This window comes from Protopterus annectens, chromosome 3.part1 (assembly GCF_019279795.1).
Source record: "Protopterus annectens isolate FY-2018-M chromosome 3.part1, PAN1.0, whole genome shotgun sequence".
Lineage (NCBI taxonomy): Eukaryota > Metazoa > Chordata > Ceratodontiformes > Protopteridae > Protopterus > Protopterus annectens.
In genome coordinates, this window is record NC_056732.1 from 1238052992 (window position 1) to 1238070795 (window position 17804).

General features: G+C 35.8%; 1 protein-coding gene across 2 annotated transcripts in view; it reads right to left on the reverse strand.

Annotated features, from left to right (window-relative positions):
- SYT12 (synaptotagmin 12) overlaps positions 1 to 17804 on the reverse strand; it is a 1960217-nt gene that overhangs the window by 438150 nt on the left and 1504263 nt on the right. The gene's annotated exons all lie outside the window — the stretch shown is intronic.

A 17804-nucleotide genomic window follows, 5' to 3' on the forward strand; every position in this document is an offset into this window, starting at 1 on the left:
GGCTGCTTGTTCATTTATCTGCAACAATATATATTCCCCAAAAAGGTTGATCCCATTGTTTTGGTTTGACCACAAAGTACTTCACTGCAAATTAATGACTTGTCTGCCAAGTGAGAGATGACTTACTTAAATAAATAATTTCTTAAAAGTATGATATACAGACAGTATTTAAAACAAAAGAATAATAAAAAGGTAAAGTGAAATAACCTTAAAATAATTCAAATGACACTTTTAATAATTGTTTGTTTAACTTAAAGATGAAACTAGGTCTAGTTGTTAACATAACAACTAATACATCTGAAAATATTTATATAATAACTTTTGATATCTACTTGCCCTTCATTATATATCATTTTATAATTATAAACATGCTTTCGTTCTGTGCATTACCTTTCATTTATCATATCTCTCCTAGCCCCTTTTATACTACATACAGCATACTACTGTTGTATTTTAGAAACTTTGAGCAAATATTTTCAGCTTTTAACCTGTATCCAGCAAAGAAATGCTACTGTAACAAGTAATTTCATTTGAAAAATACTGTACAATTGAACCATGGCTTTTTTAACAACTGAAGCTTCTTCTGTTTGACAACATTTGCCTTTATACTTGGGTGATGACTTGAAAGCTCCATAGACCACCTACACACTTAAATTAATAAATGAATAAAAAGCTGAGATGGCTCCCCTTCCTCATAAACGGTGTGACCCTGGCAAATGTTTATATTACTTTGTGGACTGGCTGAAATATTTGCCATAAACTCCAGGGTGTGCCATTCTGGGGAGGGGGGCAAACTAAACAGAATGTCTTTGATTAAACAAGACCGGTAGAAAAAAAAATATTTAAATGGTTATAAATGTGTTGTCAAAACTTTATGTATTTCCAGAAGTGGGCACTGCACATCAACCATTCTTCAGCAAATATTTCAATCTCATGTCTGCTCTGCCTGAATTGGTAATAGCTTAGGCAAACCTTGCATAGGTGTTCTTTTTTTCAAATCACTAACCTAATTCCTCTGCTCTTTCTACTCTGAATCTGACATTTTCTGAAATACCATATATATTTTTCCCTTTCAGGCTATTTTTTTTCTCTTTATGGTTCCATGACAAGGATATGTATCACAGCATAATTTAGGGCTTTACCATCTCTGTCAACATTTCATACCAGCTAAAAGGCATTTTTCAAAGGTAAAGCTGAATGTGATTGTTTCAAGTTCAAGTTTCTTATTTTTACAAACCAGATCCTTTGGTTGTTGCACATAAAAGAATGAGCAACTGTTGCTCTGTCTTGGTGTAAATGCACACAATGATAATGTTCAACTCATGGTATAAGGCCTACCTAAGATTTTGTTGCATACTAGCAGTCCAAAAGTTAGCCTGCCAAACAACAATTTGTCAAAGGAACCTGATGGAAAAACAACAGGCTGAAAGTGAAACATCAAAAAGTAGTGCCAGTGAATCAGTTCTACTTTTGCAGAAAACAAAGCCAATACAATTATTTGTGCATACAAGGGCAAGATTGCCTATGCCATTTACTAAAGTCAACCATCTCCAATGTCAATGCATCTCAGACAAGTGGACAATCCTCACTGTAGTGACGTTAGCTTAGTGTATATGTTATTTATTTTGCTATAATGTGTGGGTTATTTATTTTATTCTTTTTTCCTGTTCCTGCACTGCATCAGTCCTCCTGCTTTGCAGCTGACACTTTTGTTTCCTGGGGAAAGAGCTGATGAGTGAGGCTATCATTCTGGCAAGAGCTATCTGGTTATCTTTTGGTCATAATCCTATGCCAAGGCAGCTAACATATGTCTGCTTGCTTCCAGATGCAATGGCCTGTTATACTCTTCTACCCATATCTGTGCATCCTCACATATGCATAGTGAAGGCTTCTGTGTGAATATAGTTTTTACAGAGTCAGGTGCACATGCCTGGCCATATGCTTCATGCCATAAATCTGTTCCCTAGTAAATGTTTCAGTGCAATGGACCCAGATTGTTTCCATTGCATCCAGAATGGGCAGCCATCATTGACTTCTAACTGTACTCTCCATAACTAGTTCTTCCAACACATGTTACCAGTTGCTCTTGAGTAATTTAGGCTGCAGACAGGGTTTTATCTGCAAGTATCATAGAGCTATCTCCTAGTGTGTGGGTTAAATTTCAAGACATTATTAAGGATATACAAATGGGCAAGTAGCATCCCCCATAGTTCTTCCATTTTGTTACTTCCCCTTATGGGTCCCAGTAAGCATGATTAAGTACATCCATGGCATCAGACTTACAGCTACCACATGTCAGCCCCAGTATTCTTAATGTTCTGAAAATTGAGCTGATTCTTCAGGCCATTCACATCCCTTGCTGTTTAAAGATCACATGAATCAAACAGTCATCTGGCTGTCAAAGCTAGATATTAAAGTAAATGCATTGATAATGTCCTGAGCATAGTGACATGCTGAATAATGTTAGTTATTATGGCAGTCATGCAAGTAATGGTGTGCAGAAAACCATGACTGTCTTTTTTTAAATCACTGAAAACTTTTTATTTCCTTGCCACTATTCTTCATCTGATTCAAGGGGCCCTCTGGAATCATTGGTCTTGTATGGCTGCCAAAATCAATCCTATTACAATCTACCATGTGACAACTATTTGTGTGAAACAAAGCTGAAATACATTTACTTTTTTAACACAATCAGATGTTTGAGGTGTAAATCTGCAAAATGGCTATAATTTTGTGTGGGTGGTAGCTTTCTGTGGATGAACGTACCCTACACATGTCATCTGCTCATTTTAAATAGCCACCTGGTTTTACTGGATTAGCGTGCATTTGTGTGATGTTAAAATGGAATACTCTAATGTGACTTCTGTGAGCATGTGTGAAACAAACCCGAAATACATTTCTGTGGCCATCAGTTTTATAATAATCAGATATTTGAGGTATAACTGATTATCAAAATGTCTATAACTACTAGAAGGGAATGGTAAATTTATATAAAAGGGTAGATGGTCTGTCTTTTGATGAGTCTAACTTACTTTATTGTCATCTGTTCATTCTAAACAGAATATAGTCTGTTTTGCAAGGTTAGTATACATTTATGTAAAGTAAGTTGAATACTTTACAGTAGTTACTATACTGTGCTTGTGTTTTTGTTTGTGTGAATTAAATTTGAAATTCATTAGCCTATCCATTATTTTTATTACAATCAGACATCTGAGGTATACTTGGCTCAATTGCTGGGTGTGGGTGGATGCTCTCAATGGATGAAAGTAACCTATCAGTTTGTCATCTCCTTATTTCTAATTGATCATTAAGATGGTGTTGCAGGACAAGTAAGTTGAAATACTTTGCTGTGGATACTTTTCTGCATTAACTTTAAGGTACATTGCTGTGGCCATTATTTATTTTTGCCACAACTGGATATTTGAGGTGCACAGAGCCAACAATGCTACTATAAGAGTATGGGGTTGTCTAGGGAAGAAAATCCCCTGTGGTCATGACCAAGATAAACAGTCAGTCTGGCTTTACAAGGGAAGTATGCATTTATGTAAAGCAATTTGGAATACTTTACTGTGGCAATATTTTATTATAGTTAGACATGTGAGGAGTGCATGGTCACTAATATGTTTGTGATGATTACAGATATTGATGGATTATAAAAACAGTAGTTCAAGTGGTCTTTTACGGTTGAAATGTTCTGAAATGGGTAGTTTTGTTATTATTTGTTAGTAAATTCTGTTTCAGTTCTTGGTAGAAAAACAACAAAAAAATAACCAAACTACAGCCAAAGTCTGATCCTTAATCAAAAAACAAAGTAGAAGCAGAAAAAAATGGTACAGTCAACATAGCTAAGGCCAATTGTAAACCATGTTTAATAACATAACAAGAAAACAGAACAGATAAGCACTTTCAGGCTATCAGCCCTTCATCAGATCTACTACTCTAGGAGGAGGTTCAGCACTCCCTCCAGTTTTTTCGGAGTTACCACTTCCAATAAGAGAGAGAGAGATGAGGGCACAGAGGGGGCTGGACTATGAGCAGAGGACGAATGAAATGCAAAGCCTCTCTGCCTATTAGAGTCTCTTCTTTTTTAGAGCTTGTCTTTGTAGTAGATTTGATGAAGAGCTGACAGCCTGAAAGCGCTTATCTGTTCTGTTTTCTTGTTATTTTATTAAAAGTGGTTTTAAACTGGCCTTGGCTGTGTTGACCATACCATTTTTTCTGCTTCTACTTTGGTTTTTGATTTGGGATCGGACTCTGGCTGCAGTTTGAATAGTTTTACTGCTGTTTGTCTTTGTTAAACAGCAGCAGCACATGGCCGAAGGTCTTGCTTTGGAGTTGGATTTAAACCCTGCCTGTTCCAGCTCACAGAAACATTCTGACAGGATTTTTGGAGTGAAAGGTAATCCCTTACCTCTCTTAGACTTCTCTGGTGTTATGTTACTAAGGCTGCCAAGGAGATTCCTTTGGAGGTAGAAAGTTTTTCTCCTAAGTTTAAGGAATTTGAAGTGAATTTATTTAAACTTAAAAGACTCCAGTGGCAGTGCCTGCACTTGGAGGCGTGCCTGCATAATAAAATTATTCCTCGAGGACTGAGGGTTCTGTGTATGCCCACTCATGGAACAACATATCCCGAGTTACTGAAAAGGTGGCAGACATTTAATATTGAATTAAGCTTTAATTACATCTGTCTTCTGATTGACCTTTTTAAGCACCTGGAAAATGAGCTGATGGTTTTGCTTGAGACTGCCCAAAAGGAGATTAATAAAAAGTTTAGTGCTGAGTTTTTTCAGTCTAGTATTGATAACCTTTTCAATTATTTATCTGGTTTGAGTTACATTTACAGTAGCAAAAGAAAAGGAAACTTGAAAGGAACTTTTCTGATTTCAAGAAAGGGAAATTTTTTCCTGGCCATGTACCATTGGGGTTGAGCTGGCTTCTGCAGATGTGATTGACGAGGTTAAGGCTGTCCAACCCCCGACTGAGAGAGGAGATGCTAAGGTCCATGCCAGGTCTGCAACTGTTGGCAATACTGTTGATTCAACTGTGTTGCATGATCACAGAGCTAGATGTAAGGAGCCAGTAGCTGATAAAGGAGGAGGTTCAGCACTCCCGCCAACTTTTCCGGAGTTACCACTTCCAGTAACAGAGAGATGGAGGCATGAAGGGGTCCAATCTATGAGTAGAGGACAAATGAAACGCAAAGCCTCTCTTGATCAGAAATTGTAGATCAGAGTGCAAGTGAAGTGTGCTGTATCTTTAAGAAGCATGTCAAGGCTATATGTGCATGTATAAATTCCAGACATGTGCAATCCCTAGTGCCATTTTGTAAGAGCAGCCAGAGTGAGAGCATGCATGATTGCATTTGTTAGTTTTTATAAAAGTTTCTTAAGTTAAAGTCAGTAAACGTCTACAGTGATGTGTTTGTATAAAATAAAGCTGCTTGAACAGAACCCATAAAGACTTTTCTATTGTGTCCAAGTAGGAGAGAGACAGGAACATTTTGACACTTCCAAGAACAAGAGGAGATAAGTACCAGTTCTTTGTTTTTTAACGTTTCCTTTATTCCTTTGTCTGAGCATCAGATGTCAGTTTTAAACAGAGGGTTGTCATTTATTCCTGCACAAAGGTCTGACATCAGCGATGTAGTTATTGACTTGAAAATGTTTACTCGTAATATTATGTTAAGTACTATGTTCCCTGACAATAATACTCAGAATTTTAACATGTTTAAGAAACATAGCACATATGTTCCTCTTTTACACCCACATCTTGAGACCTTTATGAATGTATGTGAGAATGACATACATAAGCTTTTTGTGAACGAGTGCTCATATGGTTTTTCATAGTTTGACACATGATGAGGCAACTGCTTTGGCTGAATTGAAATCACATCCAGATTTGTATTTTTGACCTGTAGATAAAAGGGGATGCACTAGTGGTTCTTGATAGATCAGCATATTGTTGTGCTATGAGACAAATGCTCGAAGATGGATGTACATATGAGAAAATCACACATGCTACTGTAAGATAATTGCTTGTGTCAAGGCCTCTCTGTATGACTTGTTTATGTCTGATGGCATAGATCATGATTTGTATGATTACGTTTTGGTCATCAATCCAGTCATACACATAATACATGGATGGCCTAAAATACATAAATGCTTGGTGGACCCACCCATGTGACCTCTAGTATCTGGATGTGGGTGGGTCATGGAGACCCTTTCTATTTTTGTGGAGAAATCCATTAAACCAGTTGTTGAAGTAGCTTCAGGTGTCCTCAAAAACAATGAACATTTTTTATGTACCATCTCTCAATGTGTCACTGCTAGAGGGGATATTGTTGGATCTGTCATGGTAACTTTGGATGTCTGTACTCTCTTTACATCCATACCCAATGATTTGGGAGTTGAGATGTTTGGATCTTATCTCATGAGCAGGAGTGGCTGGTCATACCATTGTACGAAGCTGATTGGTTTTGCTACTCAATAATGTGTTTATGTTTGGGAATTATATTTTACTGCAGAAAGTGGGGTGGCTATGGGAAGTCCCTATGCCAACAGTTATGCCAATTTGGTGATGGTTAGCTAGGAGGAGGAATATGTTTTATGAGAAAATGTTTTTTGCAATGCATTGTCTCTTATAGATGTTTTGTTGACAATGACTTTCTTTCTTTTGTAGGGGGCATCAATGATGAGTTAAATGACTTTGTCTGCTATTTGAATTCTTCCACCACATTTCTCAAATTTACTTATGTGCATTTGAAAGAAATTATTGACTTTTTGGATGTTCGTCTGATTTCAGATGGGAACAGTGATATTAACACTGAGTTGTACAGAAAGGAGTGCTGGAGGAATATGCTTTTACATCACTCCAACATGCATTCAGCACATATTTACCATACAGTAATGAAGAGTCAGTTCTTACAGTCTTCTAGATTCCATACTGATGGAGCTAAGTTCAAGAATGCAGCTGATGATATATCGAAAGCCTTTGTTGTTTAGGGGTTACTGTTTCAGTGAGGTGCTTGAGCACATGGACGAGGGGTTTCTCCTTCACTCAACAGATGGGGCTCCATATTTTTCAAGAGAAGTTGGACAGGGATTTCAGGGGACCTGTACACGTACAAAGAGTGCTGATAGTCTGACATGAATGACACTGATCTACTCCAGCAATGTGCATAAGATCTGTGATGTTATCACTAAGAAATGGGTCCATCTTACAACTGGATGACCATACTAAAAGGGATTATTGGCAGCAAACGTAGCTTTAGCTTCCGGAATGCTAAGTCACTGAAAAGGTAGTTATGTTACAAACCTCCTATTGACAGTTCTGATTAAGTTACCAGGTTTGATAAGTTTGTGACTTTCCCTTGTTGGCCCTGCAAAGCCTGCTTTTACATCTCTAGAACTGACTCTTTCTGTCACCCCAGACTGGCTCTGTTTACAAATTTAAACTGAGAGCAGATTTCAAAACTCAGAATTTAGTGTATCTTGCTACTTGCACTAAGTGCTCTCATTTTTATGTAGGCAAGACAAATATGCTGTTTAAAGACAGAATACTGAAGCATCTTAGTGATATTAGGTTGAAAAATTCAACTAATGCTCTTGATAAGCATGTCACGTATTGCCCAGGACATTGTTTTAAATTCTTGGCTATACAACTGGTACTTAAGGGCAAAAGGGGAGGTGACATCATGCATAGCATAGAGATGGCCAAGACTGAGATGGATAGTGAAGTTATAAGCCGATAAACCATCTGGCTTGAATGGGGTTGTCCTGTTAAAGCCGACATTGAGAGCACACAAATTGCTTCATTAATTGCCCTTTTAAGTACTTCTGTTGTAAGATCCTGATTGGCTGGATTGTTAAAGCCTGTTATAGCCTCTTCTTTTTTAGGGCTTGTCTTTGTGTTAGAGTAGTAGATCTGATGAAGGACAGATAGCCTGAAAGCACTTATCTGTTCTGCTTTCTTGTTTTCTTATTATTTTATTAAAAGTGTTTTAAACTGACCTTGGCTGTGTTGACATTTATTCTGCTTCTACCTTGGTCAAAAAAAATCAAGACTACAAATTTAAAATACACTCAAACAGATTTTGCTTTATTAAACAATAAATATAATGTTGCGGTTGTTTTATTAAACATTAGATATAGTTTTGAAACAAAATAACAGATAATTGTAGGTTTAAAACAATCAAGAAGGTAAATCCAAATGAGCATGTGCTTTTATGTATGGTCCTAAAAATGTATATATAGTGAGGTTAATGGTCTGAAAAGTACTTACCTAGGACACAATGTACAATTAATTCACCACTATGGGTAGGTATATATGTGTGTCTATTGTTTTTAATTTCCCCAAGTCTTTTGGGTTTCTAATACCATGACAGAAATGGACCGCATTCCTAAGTCAAAGTATGATTAAAGTTCATGAAATTAGTATTGTTTCACTCTTTGATGTTAGCCAAAAGTGCTCTTCGCAGCACCCGCAATGTGCCCAGTAATGACTCCTTCTGCAATTCATATGGTGTTACATGAATTGGTAACATATCTAAATACAATTGGAAATTCTTTTTTTATAAGACCAGTTGCTCCTACTACTATTGGAACTGTCTGGGTATCTTTCTTCCACATGGCTCTCATTTCTGCCTGCAGATTGAGGTATTTTATGACTTTGTGTCTCTCTGTATGCAAGACACTGTAGTCACTAGGTGTGGTGATTTCAATGATCAATGCTACTTTTGTCTTCTTTTCTTGGACCACTATATCCTGTTTTCTATCATCTATCTTTTGGACTGCTGTTATTGGGTGATCCCAAGTGATGTAAACTTCATCATTTTCTATGATTCTCTGTTGCTCATGTTTCCAATGTTTTTCAGCCACTTTGATACCATAATGTTTGCACAATCTCCAGTGTAACAGTCTCGCCACATTATTATGCCTTTCATTATACAGTCCCTCTGCCATTAGAGAGTCACAACCAGCAATAAGGTGTGTGTCTGTTTCCAATTTGGTTCCACAAAACCTACATATGTCTGTTTCTTCCACATGTTCAATGGACTTAGTAAACTAGCATGTACGTAGCCCACTGTCTTGGGCTGCCAATATTAACCTTTTATTTCTTAATGTAAATTCACCTCTCCTTAACAATTCCTGCATTTGTTCTTGATCAACATGAGGCTCTTCCAGAAGTTTTCTATACTTGCAACTATATTTATGTTTTTCCCCACATTTCTTGCCTTCTCATCTGGTCCTTCACTTTATATTCCTTCTTTTGTTTTTTAGCACATTCAGTTGCTGCCTGGTTTTTATCTACTTCTGGTTTGATTTCCATTCCTGCTTGACGTCTATATGCTTCTGCTAAATTAAGCAGAGATGTCATCTTAGATTTATTCTCCTCATGTTTCAAAACTTTCACCACATTTGGATCTTGTGAGGTCAATAGATATGTGTGGAGTCCCACGATTCCAGATCTATACATGTAATCAATTTCAAGGAGGCCCATCTCTCCTTCAGAACAGGGAATATATAATCTTGGTATACACTGATTTTTATAAATCATTTGGTGAGCATGAAGCATCCTTCTTGTTTTGATATCCAATCTATCCAACACTTTTTGGGGCCAATCAATCACTCCAAAACTATAAGTTAGGACAGGAAGGGCAAATTGATTTACAGCTTGGATCTTGTTCCTAGGTGTCAATGCTGTTTTCAGGATTAATTTAAGTATTCTAAAGTACTCCTTACTAAGCTTTATTTGCAGTTGTTCATGTTTTATTGCTGATCCTTTATCAATTCGCAAGTATTTATACACCTCCTCTTGCTCAAGTTCTTTTATATCACATTCTTGTCCCAAACTGATGTTTTCCTGGTGCTGCAATTTTCCTTTTTTGAAGGTTGCTTTTGCAAATTTATCAAGACCAAATGACATTCCAATATCATCTGAAAAAGTTTTGACAACCTGCAGCTGTGCTTTCAGTTCCTCATCTGATGCGCTATACAATTTTAAATAATTGACAAAGAGAAGATGAGAAGTCATTAGACTTTGTTGTTTTCTAGAAGCCAAATTATAGCCATGACCTAAGCTGTTAAGTAAATAGCTTAATGGATTAATCTTCTTTCTTCTTCTTCTTCTTTCAGCTTTTCCCGGTTAGGGGTCGCCACAGCGGAACTGTCCGCTCATGATTGGCAGTGAAGTTTTACGGTGTCGAGTTGCCAGCCCAGCACCAAACCTTCCACAGAATGCACACACTCACACCTAGGGCCAATTTAGAGTGTCCAATCCAACTACACCATGTCTTTGAGATGTGGGAAGAAACCGGAGTACCTGGAGGAAACCCACGTGACTTCAGGGAGGACATGCAGACTCCACACAGAAGGCACCCCAGCCGAGGATTGAACGGGAGAACCTCTTGCTGTGAGGCGACAATGCTAACCACTGCACCACCGTGGTTGCCAAGCTTAATGGATTAATGGCAAGGAAAAAGAGCAACGGTGACAGGGAGTCACCCTGGAATATCCCCCTTTGGATTTTTATTCCAGGGATAATAATTTGTCTGTTATCATGGCTTAATTGCAAAGTGGTCTGCCACTGTTTCATGGTTATTGTAATGTAATCAATCATTATAGGATGTACCATATACATTTTAAGCACTCTTTTATCCATGAATGTGGGATACTATCAAATGCTTTTTTACAGTCAGTCCATGCCATACTTAGATTCTCCCCTTTCTTACAGTTCTCCACTACAACTTTACTTAACAACAAATGATCCTTTGTTCCATATGACTTTCTTTTATTGCTCTTTTGTTCTAATTGAGTTTTCTTCTAAATGACTATAAACTCTGCCAGCGTCAATCCCCGTGTATAGTTTATACGTCATCGGAAGACAAGTTATTGGTCTATAATTTTTAGGGTAGTTTGCAGGTTCACTCTTAAGTAAGAGCATTGTTTTTCCTGTTGTTAACCAGTGCGGTGTCTGTTCGGGGTGTGCGTATAAATAGTTCTTACTCATGGTTAGATCCTCGTGTAAAGAAGTTAATAATTTAAGCCAAATGTTAGGTAGTGTATCTGGGCCTGGGGTTTTCCAATTAGAGGCTTTTCTCAACGTTGTTTCAATCTCTCTGGCTGTTATTTCATCCCATTTCATATCCTGTACCTTTAAACTTATTATTATTTCTTTTACTTCTTCTATCCATTTAGCATCTTTGTTATGTTCCACAGGATCTTCATAGATACTTCTCCAAAATGTATCTACTTCCTCTTTTTTTGGCGGTCTATCAATTCCTTTTACCTTATTTCCCAATTCTCTATAAAACTTTTTTGGGTCATCAGTAAATTGCTTATTTTGTGCTTTTCCCTTATATTAATCTTCATATCTTCTGAGTCTTTCCACCTGTTTTGAAATTTTTAGTTTAACTCCAATAGTGCATAACAGATTCTATAAACTTCTAACAATGACATTTTTTATCTTAGCTGCTTCATAGTTTTCTCTATTCGATATTTCCATTATGGTATTCGCTTTCGCCCCTTCCTTTCCCTCGCTACCCAGTGTTCCTGTGGTAGAATTTTATCAGTTATTAATTTAGCAGCACAGTAATATAGTCTGTTTACTTCTGTTATATCATATGGATCTCTATGGACAGTCGTAATTACTGTGTTCATTTGTTTTATCAAGCTTCTGATTTTTGGGGTTTTATTAACCTTCTGCAGTCTATTTCTCTCATTGATCTTGATATATCTGCCTTTGTCTATTAAATCAAGCAACTCTTCTCTTAACTCATTTTCTTCCATACTGGGGGCACATCCCTTGTTTTCCATTTCCTGCAGGCATTCTATAGAAAGTTCTATAACATCTTCTTGTGGTACATTCTCTTCAATTTCATCCTGTGTCTTCTGTTGTTTTGTCATATGGAAACTCACTGGCCTATCATTCCTTAACATTGACTGCATCAGAGTTTCCACAGTTTCCTGTTCCTTTCCTTCCTGTCTAGCTTCAAGTGAACTTTTATACTGGCTTCCTGTGGAAGGCTCCAAAATATCTTGATATGGCACCTGACCTGTTGCTTCTTATTCCACTGGTTTCCCCTTAATTTGGATATCCGAATGAAATCCACTCAAGTACTAACAAATCTTCGGTTCCACCAATAACTGCCAAAAGATGATAAATCCACAGTTTATTTACAAACAAACACGACTGAACGATACTGAACACACTGTTAGACACTAAAAACACTTAGAACACATAGAATGCGGTACAAAGTTAAGCGCTTTCAGCCAAAACAGCTGGCCTTCATCAGAACTAGAGCGTATTGCTATCACGCTGTTTAAATAACTTAATTGGCGCCAAAATCCATATCACATTCCTTAAAGTTATACTAACCATATGTTACGTAAATAACCTTAAAGTTCATTAATATTCATTAATCATCAAACTGAAACACTGTATTTAATAAGAAAACCTGATAAAAAATATATATGTATATGCTTATTAAAAACTCATTAGTTGTTACATTGTGACTTTTTAAACATTATTTATTGTTGCCTTAATACTACTATAAATATTTATATGAAATATATATATAAAACTAAATATATAGATGATAATAAAATTAAAAACTACTAAGATAAATAGGGAAATATAATAAATTAATTGCTTGCGTATAAATGACGACTTAACTATTGTTACAAGTTAAAAATACAGAAATTATTACTGTTCAAAAATACTAACTACGTGCTGAAGTTAATAATTAATAAATACATGAATACATAAATAAATATTCAACTTCTTATATTACACATTATTGATTTCAAAACTAATCTATAATAACTTATTGATAATCAATTTTAAAAAATTTTCTTTAAAAATTCTTTAAAAAGTTCTTAAAAAGTTCATTAAACAGTTGTTATGAAAAGTTTTTTTAACAATTTTTTTTTTTTAACAATATAACAAGGATTTTATTGAATTACTTTCGTTTAGTCCTAGTGGAGTGGTGGCATCCAACCATATTTGCCACCAAGTCTCCTTGTATGCCAGTATGCTCTTAAAATCACCACCTCTCGGGTCTATATCTATTATATCAAGTATACTAAACTTGAATTGATGTTCATTCCCTTTACTTTCTACATGTCAATATAGGGGATTCATTCTATCTTTGGTCCTGATACTATAAGTATGGTCATATATACGTTTCTTAATGCATCTTTCTGTTCTTCCAACATAAAAACTTGGACATATCTCACATTTAGCCAAGTATATCACCATTTTGGTATTACAATTTCCTTGTTTACATCGTATAATAGTTCTATGTCCATTCTGTAGAATTATCTTATTATTCTGTGACATATAGCTACATTGATTACATGATCCACATTTCCTGCTTCTATTATTATTGTATGTAAAATTTCTTTTCCTATCAATATTTTTATATTGCATTAAAAACTTCATGTTGTTACCCATTTTGTAAACAAAATTTGGCTTAGTACCTAATATTTTAACCAGACTCATATCTGTACTGATTAAATGCCAAAATTTATTAATAATTCTTTTAATTTTATCCACTCCATTATTATATTGTAATATACATACTCTTTCATACTTGGCAACTGATTTATTATTGAATATATTATTATTAAATGAATTCTCTGCTCCCAATAAAGGCTTATATTTAATATTCCATTGTCCAATAACATATTCGATAATCTCATTCATCATATCCACAGGATACCCTCTTTGTACAAAGAGTTTTTTAATAAAATTTAATTAAATTTTCATTTCTTCATAATCCGAGACCATTCTAGCTGCACAAATACATTGTCCTTTAAAAACATTATATTTAACTTTGTTAGGATGGCAGCTAGAATAGTCCAAATAATTGTTGGAGAAAGTGCTTTTCCTATGTATTTTAGAATGAACGTTACCTTTATCATGATAAATATATGTATACAAGTATGGTAAGCCTTTTTTGTTAAAGGAATGTGTAAATTTCAAGTAATCACTACTATTATTAAGAAAGTCTATAAATTGTAACAACTCAACCTGTTCTCCTTCCCATATAATGTATATATCATCCAGAAATCTGAAATAATATTTAATATGTTGGAAGTATTTACTGGAGAATAATTTAGTATCTTCCCAATGCAGTATAACCAGGTTGGCATAGATGGGGGCACATGCTGCCCCCATAGCAACCCCCCTGGTTTGCTTAAAATATTCTCCCTCAAAGTAAATAAAATTATTGTCCAATATTATAGACATCATCTCTACTAATAAGCATATCTCGTCCCATTCTAGGTTGGTATGGCTCAATAAGCTGTTGTTAAAGGCCTCCAGACCTTCTTGTTTTGGAATGCAGGAAAATAAGTCAATAATATCAATTGTCACTATTATAGTATCACTATTCAATACTGCTTTAACAGGGAAATTAGATAGGAAGACCCAAGAATCCTTGATTTGGATATCCTTTGTTCTATCCTGTTGTGGTGCTTTCTGCATTTGATTTTCTACACTGAATCCTTCTCTTTGCAGCTGTTCCATTACCTCAATTTCTATTTCTTTGACTTCTCCATCACTAATCTCTTTTTCTACTTTTCCTCTCAGTCTTCTTATTTTTTGTATTGTAATGTTTTCCATATCCGGATTCCTTTCCCTATATTTTACTTCAAATATCTTTGGTGCTACTCTTTTTGTATTAGTTAGTTTTGCTTTCTCCTTTGCATAAATATTACACCGTATTAAATCTCTTTTCCTTTCCCCTGTCCATATTTCTTTTTTATATTTTTCAAAATATCTCTAAGTTTTGTTGTTTATATTTTCTCACTTCCTCAGAGGCTTATTTTTCCAACGAGATTAAAGTTTCTTGAGCTATGTACTGTTTTTCAAAAATCTGTTGTATTATTGAAAACAGATTTTTATTTGAAGCTTGTTGACAGTTTTTCCTGCGGAAGTATTTTTCTTTCCTCTAATTTCTCTCTTAATCATTTTGTATATCTTGTGTCTGGAAATTCTGGGCTTTTTACATAATAGTAACAATACATAATTTCTTTCTTATCCTCAATAGTCCACTCTGTCATCTTTGTGGGTCTTCTTTGGCCAATCAATTTTTGTTGTTTTTGTGGACTACTACTTCCTTCTACAACAGGGGGGGGGCATCCTCCCCCTGAGCCTGGCCTGGCCCCATTGTAGGATTGTTTCCATATTTTGAGGATTTTACACTGTCATTTTTTCCAGTCCCGGCACCAGTGCACCTACCAGGATTGGGCACTTTTGTATCCTGGGTCTTGTGTACCCAGCTATCTTTTTTATCTTTGATTTACTTCTGTCCATGATATATACTATATAAATACAGTCTATATATCAGTGTCGCCTTGGTGAGATTTTGTGAAAAAAAGGGTCCACCTCGTGAAGGTACTCATCAAGACTTGAGGATGAATTCAGTTTCAGCACTACTATGCTCCTTTATTTGCTGACTTTTCATCTCTCCATCAGGACCCCTGTTTAGTATGAATAAGCTAGTGGGAGATCAAGCACTTGCTCTTTTCAGCATGAGGCAGAAAGCAGTCAAACACAAGCTAATGACACTCTATTACCTATAGTAGATGTGAGATAACTACCGAATGGTTAAGAAATAAGTGTTTAAGTCAAGATCTTAGTTTGCCACAGCATAAAAAGCTGCACTCATTCACACCCCTACTATTTTAATATTTTAACTCCAGGATTTCATAAAATAAATTGTGCTAGAGAGAGTGTTTTAGAATGAAGAAACTTCTTGGCTGAGTCTTATTTTATGGGAAGTCCCTCTACTATTCATAAACTAAGAGGTTTACGCACGTTCCTTTGATTAAATGAGCAGAAATCTGATGATATGACATAATGAGTAGGCAATGGAAATGTTCCTTTGGCTTATATAAGAAATATAAATTTGATGCGTGATATAATTAGCAGACAGTCACATTAAAGACATTAGAGCAGTTATTCATTGAAGTTGTAGCTTTAAGAAAGAAAACACATTGAAACGGCAGTTATGTACTGTCAGAAAATAATACCTTTCCTATCTGCAAGCCCCAGAAAGAGCACCACTCCCTCTTCAAATGTAGCTTTTTTGCAAATACATAATTATAATGACATTTTGCATCATGATTTCAACAAAACAATTAGATTTACTTGATTTGCTAACTCACTGACTTATTAGTGAACATCTATCAGAACATAAGTTAATAAAAATGCTTTGTTTAAGCATATTCTAGAATCTGACATGAGCTATACTTTTACATTTTAGTGCTGGAAATTACTTTCTTTTCAAAAAGAGGCAGAGATCATACGGTTCATAAAGAATTTGTGGAATATAAATGGATTATATTAATACAAACTAATGTGACTCCTGGTTTGAAGGTCTCAGTTTCCAATAGATCATCATTAAATCAAAAACAAAAAACATAGTTACAACATTGGTTTTTATTAGATAATTGTTTTTTTATAATTTAATTATATTAAATTTGTCTGTAGCCAAATAAAACTTGAAATATTTTGTCATGTGACTAAATTAATTTATTTATTTAAGGCGTGTCAATCAAAATGGAACTAAATATCTGAAAGTATCTTTAGTATTTAAAAGCTTGTGTTTGTTTATTTTATTTTAATAAGGTGATTTTATTTGATGTTTTAGAACCTGCCTTGATTTGTTTTTATTGTATTTGTAGAAATTATTACAAATCAATAGCTTTAGCTGCTATTTGGATTTTGACGTAAAGCTGAGGTGCAGTATGAACCTTAAGCTTACTTTTCATTTGATGTATGCTAGATTGCAAGATTGCTGGCTTTGGAGTTTTAGCCCAAACTTGCAATGTGTCCTAAAAATGTAAACAAACAAATTCACTTTGGTATACTCATACCTCATTTTAATGTGCAATGGTATATAGTTTTATTTAGCTTCTACAGATCACAACCATTTTCTGTGTTCAAGTTACTCTGGATATTAATTATAGGTTCATAGGTTCATAGGTTCATACTAGGCTATCTGCCCTAGGGCATTTATAAGCCTAGCCAGAGTGTGTTTGGCTTTCGCCACCCATTTTAAATTAATTTTGCTATGCCCTTTTTCGAGGTTAGTATACTGTGCCTCTATATAAACAGTGACACAGAAATGATACCCGGGGTAAACCTACGATCTCCCATCCACTCATCAAGATTCCTCTTGAAGAGAGTCAATGAGGGACTCTGCCTAACCTGGACTGGGATTTTATTCCAGAGTGAAGGGAGCCTCTGGGTTATGAATCTGTCCCTCCAGCATGTCCTATTTATTTCAGTGCTGAGGTTCAAGTCTCTCAAGTGTGTAGCTCGATGGGATTTGGATTTTCTGAGGTGCAGCATGTCCATTAATTCCGGGTTGGACATGGCTTTATACGTCAGGCACAGATCACCTCTGAGCAGGCGGTATGCCACTGAGTAGAGCTGGAGTTTCTTTAACCGGGCAGCATATGGCATCTGTTTGAGCCCTTTGATCCTCTTGGTGAGGTACTTTTGGGGTCTTTCCAGTTTCTGCAGGTGTCTGGTAAGGTACATCACAAAAGGGGCATTGTACTCAATTATGGGCCTGATGAGGGATGAGTAAAGAGGCACGATGACCTCCCCTGATCTAGATGTGAATCCCTTCATGATTAGGTGAGCTATATAAAATGTTTTTCTAACCACTTTGGCCACGTGGTTGTCAAATGGGAGATTGCTATCAACTTGGGTCCCCAGGTCCCGAATTGCTTCTTTTGTACTTAATGGATTACCACCTATGTGGTAATTTGTGGGCACTTTGTTTTTGC